Source organism: Melanostigma gelatinosum (assembly GCF_949748355.1).
Source record: "Melanostigma gelatinosum genome assembly, chromosome: 14".
Taxonomy (NCBI): Eukaryota; Metazoa; Chordata; class Actinopteri; order Perciformes; family Zoarcidae; genus Melanostigma; species Melanostigma gelatinosum.
The window spans coordinates 25,853,302-25,859,361 of NC_136647.1; the positions used below are offsets into that span (position 1 = coordinate 25,853,302).

A 6,060-nucleotide genomic window follows, 5' to 3' on the forward strand; every position below is an offset into this window, starting at 1 on the left:
TAGTATTTAGACATATAAACGTCCATATATATTCATGAAATTTGACACATAGATTATTTGATATGTATGAATTAATATTATTTACGTTTGGTTGGCGATCGCCGAAGAAAATGACAGCGTAATGACCGGAAAGGGCGTCACGACGGAATCGTTCGATACAGGCCAAGAGCAGCTAGCGCCGACCGAGGCAGGCCATCGTTACGTTACAGCAAACAATACCAGTTGGACAGAATGGCTTCCAGTGGACCCCCGGCACCGGTGAGCAGACCAGACCAGATCTTCGGACCTACAGGTAAAACATTTTTATTTATTTTTAAAATTTCATGCCAAATGTGTTTGTTAATGTTCCTTGACTCCATAAAAGGCCATTGCAGTACAAAACGTGCGTTTAATTACGTTAAATTAAGAATATTAAGCTAAATATTAAGCTAAATAATGTTCAGCATTTAAGCTAGCTATTAGAAAAACTCATATTGTGAGGCCACTCACAGTTTCTGGTGTAAAACAATATGTTAAGACTGGACTTTCTTCTTCGAAATAGGTGTGGAATGTGTTAACACATGTGTAGGGACATGAAAACACCGTTATTTTTGTTTGAGGGGATCAAATCGTCGATTTTTGTGTTGACAATCTCGGAAACAAAATGGCGCCTCCACCATTTTAGAAATAGAACTCTTCTTGCACCATGGCAAGATATAAGTAAAAGAAGGAACATTTGAGAGCTAGCTTCAAGATATTCATTAAAATGCACCAACGGATCAATATTGTTATGAGCCTGAATGAGTGCATATATACTATGAAGGAGTGGAAAATAGTTTGGGCAAATGTCTGATTATATTATATGTGAATGACGTTTTCTGAATCCAGTTCCAAATGTAAGAGCGTTTTTTAAAAGTGCTCGGCTGGTGATAATGTGCACACTGGCCTTTCCCTATAGAATCAGTTTGGACCGTGGCTATGGTCTCACATGGAAATAGCATTTTCATAATTTGCTCCTGATAAATACTGAAATAGTTGCCTTTTGAATCAGACTAGCGGTGGCTTTGTGTTAGTTGGTGGCTTGTGGATGTGACGTTTTTTTTAATAAATGTTTTTCTTCCTACCTCAGTCCGCCCTGATGCCGCCCTTTTGCCCGAGGACGAGGTTGGCTTTGACTGGCTTCAGGAGGGTAGGGGTGAGTTGCAGTTCCTACAAGCACAATTTGTGATAGCGGGACAACACTGCTTTAGTCCTGTTCCAGGTTACTACCCTGCTTTCCAGCTCGTTTCCTACCCTGCTCCCAACCTTCCTACTTTCTATACTGTTTTCAACCGGTACCCTAGTTATGGTATTTGGGAAGTGCTTTTTGATGTTATTATGGACAGGTACGGGTATTTGCAACCTGAAGAGACTGACATCATTGTCATTGAGGACTTTGAAGACATTGTCATTGAGGACGAGGACTTTGAAGACATTGTCATTGAGGACGAGGACTTTGAAGACTTCATTGACTTTATCTTGGAAGATTCTTCAGAAGAGCTCACAGATGCAGTAGTTCCCTCAACTTCTGGCCTCGGCTCTTCCACAAAACGACGCAGGGAAGAGAGCGACGACGAGCAGGAGGCTGCTATGAAGAGACCGAGGGGGGCTTTTCTGTAGGATCTTCATTTTTTCACAGCTCGACCTTTCTTTATTCTTGAGGGTCGGCCTTTGAGTCTGGCTGAGCTAGTGACACCCCATGTAGCGCCTTGCACTGGGGCTTTTCTGTAGGACCTTCATTTTTTCACAGCTCGACCTTTCTTTATTCTTGAGGGTCGGCCTTTGAGTCTGGCTGAGCTAGTGACACCCCATGTAGCGACTTGCACTGGGGCTTTTCTGTAGGATCTTCATTTTTTCACAGCTCAACCTTTCTTTATTCTTGAGGGTCGGCCTTTGAGTCTGGCTGAGCTAGTGACACCCCATGTAGCGCCTTGCACTGGGGCTTTTCTGTAGGATCTTCATTTTTTCACAGCTCGACCTTTCTTTATTCTTGAGGGTCGGCCTTTGAGTCTGGCTGAGCTAGTGACACCCCATGTAGCGACTTGCACTGGGGCTTTTCTGTAGGATCTTCATTTTTTCACAGCTCAACCTTTCTTTATTCTTGAGGGTCGGCCTTTGAGTCTGGCTGAGCTAGTGACACCCCATGTAGCGCCTTGCACTGGGGCTTTTCTTTGGTATCTACTGATATGCATGCTGGATGGATCAATCCTCCCGGAAATGTCATCGGAGCAACCACTGAGTCCACTTTGAAGCAGGACCAGTGGTTCTCATGGTAGCCTTTGCATCTGTCAGGGCTGATGACACCCCATGTAGCGCCTTGCACTGGGGCCGTTGGATTGACCCACTTTAGCGCTGATAGGTATGGTAAAAATTACTAACGTTAAGAAAAGTTTTCCAAGTCTCTTTTACTCAGGTATCGATGGCTGTAACGCAGGAAGCAACATCCTGGATCTCCTAGACAACAGAGACCACATGACCAGATGAGAAGGATGGATGACTGCAGGACCAGATGGAGAGCGGTGGTCGCCTTTCTTTCAGTGGGCTGAGTAAGTAATCCCTCACTAAGACGACAGAAGTATCAGTAATAAGATTCCATCATTGAACAATGTAAAGGTTGTATAGTTGAGTTAAAAGTATTCATCTCTTGTGTTTGTGTCTCACAGGGCAGGACTCCTGAGACCCAGTGAGTACGGTGACATCCTCCCTGCCCCTCCCCCCCCTCCGACACCACCCGCTCCACCCACCAGCCGAGAGGAGGAGGAGGGGCGTCCCGTCCCCACCGGCACAGAGGACGTAGTTTGTCTCCATCTGCTTCTTCTGTGCTGGTGGGTTTGGGAAGCTCCTCACACACACACAGGAAGCCGTCAGCAGCTCTTTGCATCTGCTCACAAGTCAAGAAGGAGACAGTTGTATTTGTCACATAGAACACAGCATGTTCATGTAAACTGTATGTACTGTATGTATACTGTTTACAGAGGAGCACAATACAAATAAATGTGTGACAAACTTTCTAAATATGTCTTTGTCTTGGAAACAATATCATATTTCTGATATAATTCAAAAATCTGACAATGTACGACAACCTTATAGTATTTTCAGAACTCATAATATAACACCACATCAGTTAAACTGAGAGTTTTGTAAATACATTTGGTTCAGGGGGGAGACGCTGTTTCAAATCAGTGTTCAATTTGCATGATATCTACTGGATAGAAATCTCAGTCCAGCTCTCAGTTGGATTGTTATGATCACACACAGACGTTTGACAGTAAAGCGAGAGGAAGACTCTCCCACCCTTCCTGCTCCCAGACTTATCCCACCGACTGATAATGAGCAACAGACTAAACGTGTAAAATGAGGTCACGGCTGAGAACAATACTGTCTTACTTTCAACACAGTCTGCAGTCTGAGTTAATGTTACAGTTTCACCCCGCACAGTGTTGTCTTGCTTAATTGGGGAGATGGGATGATTGTGTTTGGAAGAAGAAAAGAGGGCTTCTTACTAGTAGTACTGCAAGGGAGACTGTGGTGCCATCTGTTGGCAAAAATATATCAGTGAATAAAAAGTGAATCAAGTTACAATACTGCCATCATGTGGAGGTTGTCCAGATGACATACATGCATCATTAGTGTCCCTTGTTTTTAGAAATGTGTCGCAAAATGCACCACAAAGTGATCTTCTCACTATGTGCATATAAAGGAACGATACCATCGTCAATCTCCATCAATATAAGTCACCTGTGAGCGATTTCTAACAATCCTCCTAGAAGTAATACAACTAGAGTAAGTCAAACGTTGTTCATGTTCATTGTCATTTCTTTGAGTTGATTTGAAGCAGAATTGAAAACATCCATCTATCTACTTTGTAAGAAGCACCTGATTGGAAGCTTTGTGGAGGCCTCTTCTCTCCTGTGACAAAGCCATCACTTTGTGGCACCTGGAACCATTAACATGAGATCACAGGTCATTTAAGCTAAATGTACAAGCAATAAATCTGTACGGCCGTGTTGTCTTACCCCATCTGTTCTTGTTCTTGGATCTTACTCAGATTCAGGAGCTCCTCCTGATACGGTGAATGCGTCTCCAAACCCAGCTGACTACAGCGCCTCACAATCCTAATTGGGGGAGAAGAAAGAGCCACAAGAGACATACAAAGTCACTTCATTATTTCTGAAAGTAACTAAAAGTACGGTAACTAATTCGGCTATAAGTTGATGCTCATCAGTTCTGTGATTGGACGGTTGACTGTAAATGAAGCAAGTTTGACTTTAGTCAAATCATTAGCTTGCAGTGGCACACAATTCAATTAAAGTAAATGTATATAATATATTTAAAAACTTTAGCATTGCACTTCGACAACATTTTCAAACATGCAATGTTCAGTTAAGAAAAAGGATCGAAATCGATGCAGCATAACCAGGTTTTTAATCCAATGCATTCCTCTTCCCGGTCAAAACCTGGCATCTAGATTACCCACAATGCAACTGGACTGCAGACCCCCATGGACACCTGGAGTGACAGACGGTGCACACACGCTCCACACTCAACTTAAACATTCGACTACGCATTTGAACAACAGCCTCATCGTCCACATTGTCAGAGTTAGAGACGCACTACCTGCCATATCCGCAGCACAAAGACGCAGGCTCTGAGCAGGTGAAGCTGGTGCTCGGGTGAAGTCCTGTCCGCCATGACAGCGAGCAGAGCGTGCGCTCGTACCAAGCTGTCGAGGCGCCGCACCTCCTTCAGATCCGACAAACCTTCCGTCAATAACACGCCCCGTACTCCCACCAGGGACTCGCCTTCCGCTGAGCTCAGATCCTGTTTTTTGGAGTCGTCCTCTAGAGGAAAAACAACATGAAAGATTGACTGTGACAAGCGTTTAACAGATGTGTAGAATAATCCGGAAGTAGAATTGCACAGCATCATTACACTAAGAATAACAAATGAAGCCAACAATGCAGAGGCACATATCTCTGTAATTAGTTCCCACTTGTTCTGTTATTTGGGTGTTCAGTTGGTCTCTCAGGGAATAGTTAACGGGGCTCATAGCAGGAGAATACAAAGGACCCCTCAGTCTTTTAAATAGCGCTACGCTATGCTCACATGGGAGGTTGAGAAATCTGCTTCTTTGTCCAGTCAGTTCCTTTTCCTCTGAACAATAATTGCTTTGTTTAATGTTTACACAATCAAAATGAGGGTACAAATTGCTGATGAAATTATCAAAAAGCTGTGGCACGGCTCCTTTCTGGATCAGACAGATCAGATGTTACTGCTCAGACTAACACCGTGTTGCCCACATGGGTCCCTCAAGGGGAATTCTGAAAATCTGTGAACTTTGCCTGTAGATTTTAAGAGTACACGGTAACATAGTTAACACAACTAACTGGTCAGTCACACAGTTGTGATACAATGAACAAGACGAGTCGATGCGTTCTACCTGATCCTTCTGCCTGTTCACTTTCCAAGTGTAGAAGGATGTCTATGGCCCACTGGACCTGGTGTTGGGCATCGGCTTCGGGGAAGTTGTGACAGTACAACCACTCTCCAAACTCCAGCAGAAGGCTGACCTTCTGCCACGGAGTCTCTTCACTCTGTTCACAAACACAAAAGTCAATCAAATCAAAAGTTGTTGTTTTTTTAACAGTTGACAGGAAACAGTCCTTTATGTGGCCTGGAGCTGGGGATAAAGTGACGTCTTTAGATGGTAGAAAGGATTTATTTCATCCTAAGCCTGACTCTTACCCTAACCTTAACTTATCTCCAATTGAGACGCTCTCCTCCTGTATAAAGGGACACTTGGAAACACAGCTGCACTGACGTAGTGGCTCCACATGATGGCGATAGAGACTTAGATAAAAATGTTACCTTTGCTCAGTGCCAAAAGACACAGTAAATAAAAGGATTCACTTTAAGACCAGACTTCTCCATTATGACAGATTCCAACATGATCTATCTGCATTAATCTGCTGACGTACCAGGTTTAAGTAATTATACAGATATGGTGCCAGAACATTACCGACAGAGAGGTGATGGACTTCT

General features: G+C 43.6%; 1 pseudogene across 1 annotated transcript in view; it reads right to left on the minus strand.

Moving 5' to 3' along the window:
- Positions 1-1,104: 1,104 nt before the first annotated feature.
- LOC306788407 (cilia- and flagella-associated protein 46-like) overlaps positions 1,105-6,060 on the minus strand; it is a 31,549-nt pseudogene continuing 26,593 nt past the window's right edge. The window contains exons 27-33 of the transcript in view: positions 6,038-6,060; positions 5,459-5,612; positions 4,636-4,859; positions 4,496-4,527; positions 4,035-4,133; positions 3,895-3,955; positions 1,105-1,188 (exon numbers count right to left, since the gene is read on the minus strand). The exon at positions 6,038-6,060 is cut by the window's right edge and continues 161 nt beyond it. The product of the transcript in view is annotated as a cilia- and flagella-associated protein 46-like (transcript). The remainder of the gene's footprint in view (positions 1,189-3,894; positions 3,956-4,034; positions 4,134-4,495; positions 4,528-4,635; positions 4,860-5,458; positions 5,613-6,037) is intronic.